Below are 12962 nucleotides of genomic sequence, written 5' to 3'. Positions count from 1 at the left end.
GCATTTCCAGTGTGCATTATTACTGTGTGAATTTTAAAAGAAAATGGTAATAACGCCACCCAATATTTAAAGCACTCACACATTCTGAACCGAACAGTCTCTTGTCTGTCTCTACCCCTTTCCTGTCTCTGACTTTCTTCCTGTTTCTCTGTGTCTCCATCTCTGTCTCTCTCTCTTCCTTCTCCTCCCTCCCTCCACACATTCATACCTGTTCTAGGCAAGGTTCTTATCATTTCTATTTGAGGCATAACAGATCACGCAGAGGTTAAATGACTTCATCACGTTGGGCGCGTGTCCAGTCAAGGCTGGACGAGGGCCAGTGATATAACTGATGAGATCATATCAAAACAAAACCGTGGAACTCTTCTTTTCCAAAAGTAAGGAAAACTGGGGGCATAGCTCAGTGGTGGGCCACATGTACACATGTGTGTACAGTGCCCTGAGTTCAATCTCCAGCAACCCAAAAAAGAAAAAGTGTCATTAAAGAATACAATAAATACAAAGGTTTTGGAAAAGATTTTTATAATTTTATTATTTTTAGTTATGTGTATTTGTGTGTGTGTGTGTGCGCGCGCGTGCGTGTGCGTGTGCGTGTGCATGTGTGTGTGTGTGTGTGTGTGTGTGTGTGTGTGTGTGAGTACTGAAGCTGTGGCGGCCGGAGGATGTCCTGGAGCTGGAGGCTGTGAGTCACATGACACAGGTGTCAGGAATTGAACTCAGGACTCTGTAAAAGCAATGTGGGCTATTAGGTGCTAAGCCCTGACTTCTTTTTTTCCCCTTAAAAAAAAATGTCACAGGGCAGTGGTGGCGCACACCTTTGGTCCCAGCTCTCGGGAGGCAGAGGCAGGCGAATCTCTGTGAGTTACCACTGCTTCAGTTCCGATATAACTGAAATTACAACTTCTCTGAACAGACACAAAGAATACTTATACTTTTTAGTTTCTTTTCTTTTCTTTCCTTTCCTTTTTTTTTTTTTTTTTTTTTTTTTGCAACTGTTAGTGGTACTGTTGACAGTATTTTTTCTCTTTTTTTAAATTAAATTGGGGGGGCACATATTATTTTAATATTTTTGAGGGAATAGTGCTTGATGTTAAGAATATTATTGTTATGTGACCAGCACCAGGACCATCTCCAAAGCTTTTTTTATTCTCGCCATCCAGTTTCCCAGCATCATTTGTGGAAAAGGTGGTCTTTTCTCCAGTAGATTTGTCAAAAATTAGGTGACTGCCTGCGGTCATGTAGACTTATATCCATGTCCTCCATTGATCTGGGCATCTGTGCTGTTCTTACTGTGTTAGATCTGTGGCATGACTTGGAATACAATGATACCTTTGCGGTGTTCATTTTCATCAGGATGGCATAGGCTATCCAGGGTCTTTTGTGACTCCATATGATTTTAAGGTTTTTTTTTTTCTATGTCATAAAGAATGGCCCTGAAATTTTTATTGGGATTGCCCCACATTTGTAGAATGCTTTTGGCAGGATGGCAGTTTTCACAATGTTAAATTTTCTGATCCATGAGTATGGGAGGTCTTTCCATCTTCTGGTGTCTTCTACACTTTCTTAAACTTTTCAATGTCGAAGTCTTTCATTTCCTTGGCTAGGCGCGCAAGTGCGTGCGTGCGTGCGTGCGTGTGTGTGTGTGTGTGTGTGTGTGTGTGTGTGTGTACACACACGCACGTTTATCATGAATGAGATTGTCCCCCTGATTTCTTTTTCCATTGTTACTTGTATATATGAAAGCTACTGATTTTGCATTTTGTATTCTGCCACTTTGCTGAAAATGTTGCTCAGCTTTAAGAATTTTCTGGTCAAGTCTTTAGAGTCTCTTAGGTATGGACGTCTATCGTCTGCAAATAGGGATACTTTGACTTCTTTATCTTAGTATCTCCTTTATTACTTCTCTTGTCCTACTGGTCTGGCTAAGACTTCAGGAACTATGCTAAACAGAAGTGGAGAGAATGGACACTCTTGTCTTGTTCGTAGTCCAGTGGGGATGCTTGTAGTTTTTCTTCAGTTAGCATGATGTTAGCTATTATATATATATATATATATATATAGTGTCTTTATTATATTGAGATATGCTCCCTCCATCCCCAGCCCCTCCATGACTTTTATTGTGAAATGATACTGGATTTTGTCAAAGGTCCTTTCTTTATTTATTGAAATGATCAAGTGATTTTTGTCTTTGAGTCCATTTATGTGACAAGTTATGCTTATAACTTCTCTGTGTTGAAACATCCCTGCACTTTTATGGAATGAAGCCAACTTGATCATGATGAATGATACTTTTGATGTGGTCTTGAATTTGATGTGCCATTATTTAGAATTTTTGCATCTATGTTCATCAGGGAGATCAATCTGTAATTTTCTTATTTTGTTGTATCTTTATCTGGCTTTGGTATGAAGGTAACACTGGGCTAAAAAAGGCATTTTGAAGCCTTTCTTCTTTTTCTGTTTTACAGAATGACTTGAGTAGCATTGGTGTTCTTTTTGAAAGTCTATTATAATTCTTCAGTAAAGCTAACTGACCTGGTTTTATTTTGTTTACTCCATCTATGGTTATTGAGAGTTTTGCTGGGTATAATAGTCAGGTTTGGCATCTGTGGTCTCTTAGTGTCTGCATAACATTTGTCCAGGACCTTCTGGCTTTCATAGTCTCTATTGAGAAGTCTGGTGTTATTCTGATGGGTTTGCCTTTAGATGTTACTTCTGACCTGGTTTTAATTGGGGAGAAAAATTATTACTGCTTCAATCTCATCCCTGGTTATGTATGTAGTTTGATTTTATTTCATATTCATTTAATTTTTGGTAAGTCATGTGTGTTTAGAAATTAACCCATTTATTTCAGATTTTTCCAGTTCAGGGGATCATAAGCTTTTATGGTATGTCCTTATGGTTTTCTGAATGTCATTGGTATCTGTTGTAATGCCTCCCTTTCCATCTTTAGTTTTGTTAATCTGGGTTTTCTCATTTTCCCTTCTACGTTGTCTAAGGGTTGGTATCTCTTATTTATTATTTCAAAGGCCCAACTGTTGGCTTCATTGATTTTCTGGTTTTTTTGTTGTTGTTTTGGTTTTTTGGTTGTTGTTGTTTGTTTGTTTCCATTTCCTTAACTTTGGCCCACATCTTGATTATTTCTCTCATTCTACTGGTGTGGGTTTAATTTGTTTTTCCAGGGTTTTAAGGTCCATCATTAAGATATCAATTTGAGATCTTTCTGATTGTCTTTTTTTATATATAGGCATTTATCAATATAAATATTTCTCTTAGGACTTCCTTCTTTTGTGTCCCATTGAACTTAGCATGATGCATTTTCATTTTTATCCCATTCTAGGGAGTTTTGAAATCTTCTTCATTTCTTCAGTGACCCATTCACCAGTCAGTGGTGCACTGTTCCATTCACCAGTCAGTGGTGTGCCGTCAGTCCCCATGAGCCTGTGCCTGCTGCCGTTCCTCTCGCTTTATCTACCTCTCTTCCACTGTGTCAGATAGAATTCAATGTCATCCCAATTTCCCTATGTTTGTGGAGATTTGCTTTTATCCTAATAAGTGACCTATTTTGGAGACGGTTCCATGGACTGCTGAGAAGAATATAAATCCTTTAGTACTTGGGTGGAAAGTTCTGTAGGTGACTATAAAGTCCATTTGGTCCATGATGTAATTTAATTTGAATGTTTCTTTGTTGATTTTTTTGGGGGGGGGGATGGCCTGTCTCTTGTTGAGGATGGAGTATTGAAGTCACCCACTGTCACCGTTCAGGTTTAGTCTGTGACTTTATATTTAATAGTATTTATGAAATTTGGTACATTTGTGTTTGGGGCATATACGTTTAGAATTCTCTCTCTCTCTCTCTCTCTCTCTCTCTCTCTCTCTCTCTCTCTCTCTCTCTCTCTCGGCAGGGTTTCTCTGTGTAGACCAGGCTGTCATGGAACTCACTCTGTAGACCAGGCTGGCCTCACACTCACAGAGATCCACCTGTCTCTGCCTCTGGAGTGCTGGGATTAAAGGCGTGTGCCACCACCGCCATGCCCAGCTTGTTAGGGAAAGTTTTATTTTCCCTTCAAAGATGACAGATAGCTTTGCTGGGTATAGAAGTCTGGGTTGTCAGTTGTCATCTCTGGGACTCTCTAGCTTTTGACAGTCCAGTTAACCATCTACTGTTATTCTACTGAGCCTCCTTTATATGTGACTTGGTGTTTCTCTCTTGTCACTTCAATATGCTTTTTATTGTTGTTGTTCAGTGTATTTAGTTAGTATTTTAATTATAAAATGACAAGACAAGAGGAAGTTCTTTCCTGGTCTTGGGGTATTTGATGTCTGAAATACCTCCTGTATCTTGGTACCTCTGCTCTTAACTCTGGGATATTATCTCTTATGATTCTTTTGAAATGTTTACTATGCTTTTAGATGAGATTCTTCTTCTATGCCTATTATCCACAGGTTTGGTCTTTTCTCTGTTGGAATCCCTACTGACACCTTATTTTGTCCTTGTCCTAGTTTGATGTCCTTCTGTCTTGCCTTCAAGCTCAGATACACTATCCTGTCTTGATCCACCACAGCTGACACATTCCACTGTTTTCTGTGTTTTATCTCAACCTATGTTTTCTTCCATCTCCAGCATTTCAGGTTGATTTTTCTTCAACAGCTCTTTGTTGAATTCCTCTGTCTTTAAGGAATTTCCTTTAATGTTTATTGATTTAGGGGAGGGGCATGCACATGCCACTGTGCACCTGTGGAAGAAGTCAGAGGCTCAAGAGTCTGTTGTCCCTTCCGTCATGTGGGCTCCGGGGATCCCACTCAGGAAGTCAGACTTGGCCCCGAGCACAGCTACCCACTGAGTCATCTCACTGGCCCCTGAACTTGGTTTTCTTACCTTGCATTGTTTTTCTTATTTCTCCCAGCTGTTTCCGTTCCATCAGGGGTTTATTTTCTTCTTAGTTTTTTTGAACATACTTGAAATCGTTATTTGAGTTCTTTGGGATTTTACTTAGCTCTCATTAGATTCCATTACCGTCGAGGTAGTGATTTGAGGGTTGTCCTGGTTTTAGTGCTTCCGGGGTTACTGCATTGGGAATGATACAGCTGGTGTTATTTTGGTGGCTGCTAATGAGATGTACTCTTTCGGTTTAAATATTGGCAAAGTTTGTGTAAGGCTCACATGTGGCAGAGCTGAGCACTGTTCAGAGAACTCAATCCAGGGGCTTGGTGCCCATTGTAAAGTTTGTATTATTTTCTGAGGGAGGGTATTAACTGGGAGGGTAGCCACAGCTGCATGACATCACCGCTATGCAAACTCACACTAGCCAATGAACAGCAGCAGCCTCTTTAACTCCAATAACTGTTGGAGGATCAACACCCAAGGGTCATATGGTGTCTGCTCAGATCTCAGTTAATAGTGTTAGGAGTGGGGGTAGAAAATGCTGGGTAAGGATAATGGAAAGTACTAGATTGACTTTGAAAAGAAAAAACTGAGGCAAGTAAAGTATTGGAGAGGATGGTTGGGATGCTGTTAGGACCCACAGATGACAGAGATGGAAGGGTCTAACTAAAAAGAGGAAAGGGCCTGGCAGTGGTGGCACACACCTTTAATCCCAGCACTCAGGAAGCAGAGGCAGGCAGATCTCTGTGAGTTCGAGGCCAGCCTGGTCTACAGAGCGAGATCCAGGACAGGCTCCAAAGCTACACAGAGAAACCTTGTCTCAAAAAACCAAAAAAAAAAAAAAAAAAAAAAAAAAAAAAAGGAAAGGATACAGATGAGAGAAGTAGGAAAAAGAGGGCGAATGCATGAGATATGTGAGGCCACGAGAATAAAACCTGCCTTATAGTAAACAGCTGTCTTAAAATACAAATGCAAAACTGTCATGAGACATACACGTAAGAGAAGACATTCTGTAATAGAAAAAGATAACAAAACAATACTTTACAGAGTGATGGCTGGCACAGCTGTGTGATTTGAAAGGCAGTGTTCTCCGATCTCTCAGGCTCCAGCCCGCTCCAGGTGGCTCTGCGGGGGAGGGGAGGTCTACATTTTTATATGTGTGCTCATCTCACTTCCTTAATGCTCTTCCATCTGTCTGAGCTGTTCTTGATTGCAAGATGAGTTTTGAATTTTGAAGCTATGAGTGTAGGACTATTTGTCTCTTCAATTCTGTCAATATTTACTATTTTTTCCATGCTGTGATGTGAGGCAATTGTGTTTATATTTATTTCGTCTTATTGAAGTGGCTGCTTTATCAGATATAATGGTCTTTATCGCTTGTAATAGTTTACCTTTTCACTATCCTTACATGAGCCAAATAGAAACCCATTATAACAGATCGAGAACATTATAGTCTACTCATCTCTGCATTGGATATTTTTCTCAGTCTTCTCATTTTCAAACCATTTTTGTCTTTAGACATAATCCCCAGCCCCTTTCCTTTTGAGACAGGGTCTAACTATGTAGCCCTGTGTGGCCTGGAACTTTCTATGTAAACCAGGCTAGCCTTGAACTCAACAGAGACGCCCTGCCTCCTGAGTGCTGGCATCCGGGCACGTGACACCACACCCAGTACTTTTTTTGTTTTAATTATGTGATGTGTGTGTGTGGGTATGCACTGGTGTCCATGGAGACCAGGAGAAAACATCGGATCTCCTGGAGCTGGACTTGCAGGCAGTTGGGAGCCGTCATCCCATGAGGATGCTGGAAAGCCAACATGGATCCTTTGCAAGAGCAGCATGGGCTCTTGAGCACCAGGCCGGCTCTCCAGCCCCATGAAAGGTGGCAAGTATTTGGATCAAGCTGGCTTGAATCCACTTCACCACTCTTAGCTTTTTGACTGGAGACCTTAATCCCTCACGCGGCGACTGCTGAGGATCTGCTCTGGCTGTGTGGCTATTGTGCGTGTGTTACTGCTTTTTGTCCTTCCCGCCCTCCATCCCCCATCACTTCCTTCTTTGTGTTTAGTTGATACTTTTGTAGTGACACATTTTCACTCCCTTGTCATTGTGCAAACCAGCGGTTCTCACCCTGCATATCAGATATTTACATTATGATTCGTAACAGTAGCAAAATCACAGTTAGGAAGTAGCAATGAAAGAATTGTGTGGTGGGGGGGGTCACCACAACCTGAGGAACTGTGTTAAAGGGCCACAGCACTGGGATGGCTGAGAACCACTGATGTGGAGGGGCCCTTTAAGTACTTTGTGAGATTTGTGTGTAGCTCACTTTATTTGTGGTTACCAGGATTTTACATAAAATACACGAAAGTGGTACTGGAGCAGTAGCCCAGCATGGAGAGTGCTTACTGCTCCTACAGAGGACCCAACTTTAGCTCCCAGCACCCACATTGGGCTCCTGACCCTCCGTAACTCCAGTTTTAGGGAACCTGATACCTTTTTCTAGACCCGGCAGGCACATATGCTCAGGTACATGTATCCATACCCAAGTACACACACACACACACACACACACACACACACACACACACACACACACACGTACACTTAAAGATACTGAAGCTCTGTCTCAGTTTAGCAATATCACAAATTGCATCTCTATCTGGCTTATGCCCCCCAAAAACAGATTTATAATGATTTCCAGGCATTTGTCTTTCAAGCCTTTTAGAAAAGTTACAAATCAAAATTAGAAGGCTTTATATTTGCCTTCGCTTCATGTCCTTCTGAGTGACTGTCTCGCTTCGGCTTGTGGAGTCCCTGTGGTGTTTGCTGTGGGACTGGTCAGGTGGGAATGTGCTCCTTCAGCGTTTATTTTCCTAGCAATGAATTGTTTCCCGCGATTTTGAAGGCGAATTTTGCCAGCTGGAGAATTCTCAGCGGATGAGAATCTCTTTCTCCTTTCCACACTTGAGACACGCTGCTCCCGTCGTCTACTGCAGCCCTCTGCTGGGACACTGGATCGTCTTCTTGAGGATGAGCCCCGCTGCGCTCCATGGAGCCCTGCACGACCCTGAAGCCAACTGCTGGGCACTGGGGACTCCTCCCGTGTCCACAGACCCGGTCCCATCGCCAATGCTCAGAGCCATGTTCCACTGCCATCAGAGTTCACTTATAAAATGTTAAGTTCAAAGCTAATAGCTTTAAAAACATGAGGAAAGCTGGGCAGTGGTGGCGCACACCTTTAATCCCAGCCCTCGGGAGGCATAGGCAGGGACAGGCAGGACTTCAGTGAGTTCAAGTCCAGCCTGGTCTACAGAGTGAATTCCAGATCAACCAGGATTATGCAGAGAAACCCTGTCTTGAGAAACAAAACAAAAGAACACGGAGACAATGGTATATTTTAATTAGCTTGCAAGATACACATAACAGACAGGAGACATTTAAAATAAGTATTTGCACACAGGACAACCTGGCTAGAGATGGACAGTGATGATGGAGTCTACACAGTACAAACACCCTCTGCTTGCTGGCACCGAGAAGTCCGCTTTTATTTTATTATTATTATTTTTTTACATAGGATTTATTTGTGTGTGTGACCAGTGTTCCATAAGCAAAAAAACCCAACTGCTTGAGTTTGATTTATTTATAGTATATCTATAAAGCTCAAATAGCACAATTGTGATATAAACCTTGTCATTTGGTCTCACTTCCCGTTGTAAATTTACAAACAGAATTATATAAGAAAATAACTATATAAAGAATTTACAGCTTTTAGATTTTATAACTGAAAATGAACATTAAAAGTGGAAACCTGGAACATATTGGCGTCTTGTTATATAACGCTTGAAAAAAATTTCAAAAGCGCCTGGCAGTGGTGGCGCATGCCTTTAACCCCAGCACTCAGGATCCAGGCCAGCCTGGTCTACCAAGTGAGTTCCAGGAAAGGCGCAAAGCTACACAAAGAAACCTTGTCTCGAAAAAAACAAAAAACAAAACAAAACAAAACAAAAATTTCAGAAGCTCCTTCAAACATTTTACAGCTCAGTGTCCAGGGCTCAGGCGCTCGGTGGCTCATTTTATCCCCCTGGACTCGGACACCCAAATCTAAAAACAGAACAGTCCACAAGACTTCCACAGGGCCATAGAGATTAAAGGCTTAGATTGGTTGCTTACTTATTTAGAGACAGGTGCATAGGTAGCCCAGACTGGTTTTGAACTCCTGATCCTCCTGACTCTGCCCCTTGGGTGCAGAGCTTACAGGCAGCTGTCCATCACACAGACATCACATAGAGACCCGCCCACACTGGCCCGTTGAAACTCGCCCTCCACCCGGCCCTTTGCATCTCACTTTGGAAACCCCCCAATACTATTTTCCTTCCCTGCTTTCTCAGTAGACCCGGGAAGAGCGATTGAGGATTTGTATTGAAGTTTGTAGCTCAGGATTGTAAGAGGGATGCAATCGGGGAATAACCAAGCCCAAAGGTTTCCCGGGAGCTGAGGCACTCTAGGGACTCCGTCCCAGATTTATCAAGCAGGTGGAGGACAAAGTAGGCATGCAAATGCCAGGGAGGTCTTCCCAGGTTCCTGTGTCTTTTGGTGCAACCACTTTCCCCTAACGCTACTTGTGGTACCAGGTGTGGGAGCCGGGACCACGAGCACGTGAGGCAAGGAGCTGGTTTGATTCCCTTGACCATGCATGGAACTCTGGGCTTCAGGTTTGGAGGCAAGAGTCTTTATCGGCTGACCTTTCTCAGCAGCCCTTGCTTGCTCGTACACAGGTTATTAGAAAGGACACAGCTCAACAGCCTCAAAAGTTTTATTTCACAGACCCAGAGACACCATTTCCGCCTCACCTCTATCTTGCTGCCTCAGGTGTTCCGCGATTCTTCACTCTTTCCCGTCTAGAGTCTAAATGGACGCCATCTCTGCTCATAGAACTAAGCGTGTTTTCAACTGACTTTTTTTTTTAAGTCCAAATAATGGTATTGTCCAGAAAAATTCATGGTTGAATGAAAAAAAAAGAAGGAAAAGAAAGGACATGACTGCTCTTAGGTATGGTAGAGGAGAAGGTTTATTATAGACAAAAGGGAGACAGAGCCCAGATAAGGGCACCTGGGAGAGTCCAGAGTGGACATGACCAGGCTGAGCTGGGCCATGTGGGAAGAGGTAGAGGGGAGAGAGAGGAACCAGATACAGCAGCTGGGAGGCCTAAGGTACAAAAGGGGTGGGTAATCAAAATGTCTGGATTATATGGGAAGAACCTCTGGGAGAAGGGCAGCCCTGCTCACAACTGAGTTGGAGGCTTCAGAAAGGCCAATGGAAGGCACCCTTGTCTCCCACAGAGGATGTGTAGTTACCTATGAAGCCCACATGGTTATTATTATCTTGAAACACCACCTCCACACTACCTCACCCCTCGCCCCAGGGTTTCTCTGTATAGCCCTGGCTGTTCTGGAACTGACTGTGTAGACCAGGCTGGCCTTGAACTCCTAGAGATGAGTCTGCCTCTGCCTCCTGAGTGTTGGGATTAAAGGCGTGCACCACAACCGCCTGGCTTTGTCTTGAACTCTTGAAGGAAAAATTTCAAATGAGTTCCGGGAACTGGTGATGAGGGCCAGTTTGAATGTCTCAGGGTCCGGCAGCCATGAGGTTCTGCTCTCGACCAGTAGAGGGCACACTCTGGAGAGCAACTTCTGGAGCATGGCTTCCTGGGTGCTCTGCCTCTGAGTTTCCACCCACCGAGGGGGTGGGGACCTCTTCAGCTGCAGCAGTGTGAGCTAGAGTCAGCTTCTGGTGTTAGGGAGTGATGGGTGACAGCCCAGCAGTTTAGAACACATACATGGTGTGATGTGTGTGTGTGTGTGTGTGTGGTTTAAATAAGAATGGTCTCCGTAGGCTCATATGTTTGAATGCTTAGTCATCAGGGAGTGGAACTGTTTGAAAGGATTAGAAGGATTAGGAAGTATACCCTTGTTGGAGAAAGTGTGTCTCTGTGGGTAGGCTTTGAGGTTTCAGAAGCCCATGTCAGGTCGGGCTGTGTGTACATGCGTGTGTTTGTGTGTGCCTGCCTGCCTGCCCATGGATCAGGATATGAAGTTCTGAGCTATTCCCCAGCACCTCTGCCTTTGGGTCACCGAGCTCCTGCCTCCACACTGTAAGCAAGCTCCACTTAAATGTTTTCTTTTGTAAGAGTTGCCTTAGTCATGCTCTCTTTACAGCAATAGAACAGGGACAAAGACAGTATGCAGACAGGGGATGACCTTGGCTCTCCTTCCTCAGGTGCCAGCTTCCTTATTTCATCTGTCTGTCTGTCTGTCTATCTAATCTATCTATCTATCTATCATCACCTCTATCTATCTATCTATCTATCTATCTATCTATCTATCATCTATCTATCATCTATCTATCTATCTATCTATCTATCTATCTATCTATCTACATGCTTACTTACTTACAGGATCTAACTGTATAGTCCTGACCCACATGGGACTCACTGTGTAGACCAGACTGGCCTGGAACTCACCAAGATCCACCTGCCTCTGCCTCCTGAGTGTTGGTGTTAAAAGTGTACACCACCACATCCAACCACATTTCTTTATCTATTTGTTTTAAACTTTACTGTTTTTTTTAAGTTGCAAATTAAGAAAATCACACACTGCTTTTTTTTTTTTTTTTTTTTAATAGTGCAGTGTAGCTAGAGTTTTCCTGCCTTGCCCACAGTCAGGACAAATCTCTGTCACCTGCCAGTCCCACAGCCACTCAGACCCAATCAAGTAAACACAGAGACTTATATTGTTTGCAAACTGTATGGCCGTGGCAGGCTTCTTGCTAGCTGTTCTTATCGCTTAAATTAATCCATTTCTATAAATCTATACCTTGCCACGTGGCTCGTGGCTTACCAGCGTCTTTACATGCTGCTTGTCATGGCGATGTTTGGCAGTGTCTCCCTCACTCAGCCTCTCCCAGAAGTCTCCTCTCCTTGTCCCGCCTACTTCCTGCCTGGCCACTGGCCAATCAGTGTTTTATTTATCCACAGCAGTGCCGTCTGTCTCACTGGCATGAGCTGGACAATTAAACGAGGCTGCCAGCAGGCCTGGGAGCCACCTGTCTCTGCCTCTAGGATCTGGGATGACAAGCATGCATCACCATGTCTGGCTTTTTGATGTGAATTCTGGGAATCAAACTCAGGTCCAGCATGTGCTTTAACAATGCTGTTATCTGTCCAACCTCACAATTCCATTTTTTTTTAAATTTCTAATAAAAAAATGTGACTGCCTTAATGTTTTTAAAAGATTGGATCCCTATCTCCATATAGCATGTTCAAAACCACATTGATTTGTTTGTCAGCCTCCTGTGAACTTGATGTCTGGAGGGTAAGATGAATCTGTAACCCGGGGCTCAGAGTCCCAGCTCCATCACAGTTTCCCAGGACCAAATGTCCCACACATGTGTACGTGTGTATTTGTGATCTCACTGTATTCAGACACTGGACTATAGCCACTACTATAGCTTTGGGAGCCTGCCGGAAGATATGAAAAAAGAGGACAAGACAAAGGGGCCATGGGAACCCAGAGGACCCACTTTAGGTCAACACGGACAGAGAGATGGGCCTTCATGGGTCCTAGCAGGAAGTCATGAATGGTGGGGGAAGCATAGTGTATTCTGCAGGGGTTTGGATTCCTCCTGTCTCACCATCTCTCCATGTCACACCATCCACGGAGCTTACAGCTTCCTGCATGCTAGGCAAGCATTCTACCCACGACTTACAAGTCCAGCCACCCACCTAGTCTTGAATCAATTTCTGGAAAGCTTACCTGTGTCTGGTCAACCCTGACCCATTCTCCGTGGCTCCGCTGGACTTCACTCACATGTGGAGTTCAATAATCATGGCCATCACTTACTGAACATTGAGTCTCTACATGGCCTGGCACTAAAAATGTTCTGTTTGTACTTCTGGTGGATTTCTCAGAGCTGGGTAAGGTAGATATTGTCACCACTGTTTGTGGGGAAGCACAATGAGGCATGGGAACAGGCTGAGGGATTTGAGGTCAGGTTATCAGTCCAGTCCAGCCCTGCCTCAT

Source organism: Peromyscus leucopus, chromosome 16_21 (assembly GCF_004664715.2).
Source record: "Peromyscus leucopus breed LL Stock chromosome 16_21, UCI_PerLeu_2.1, whole genome shotgun sequence".
Classification (NCBI taxonomy): domain Eukaryota; kingdom Metazoa; phylum Chordata; class Mammalia; order Rodentia; family Cricetidae; genus Peromyscus; species Peromyscus leucopus.
The sequence above is the reverse complement of the archived record's forward strand: the minus strand, read 5'-3'. Positions refer to the sequence as shown.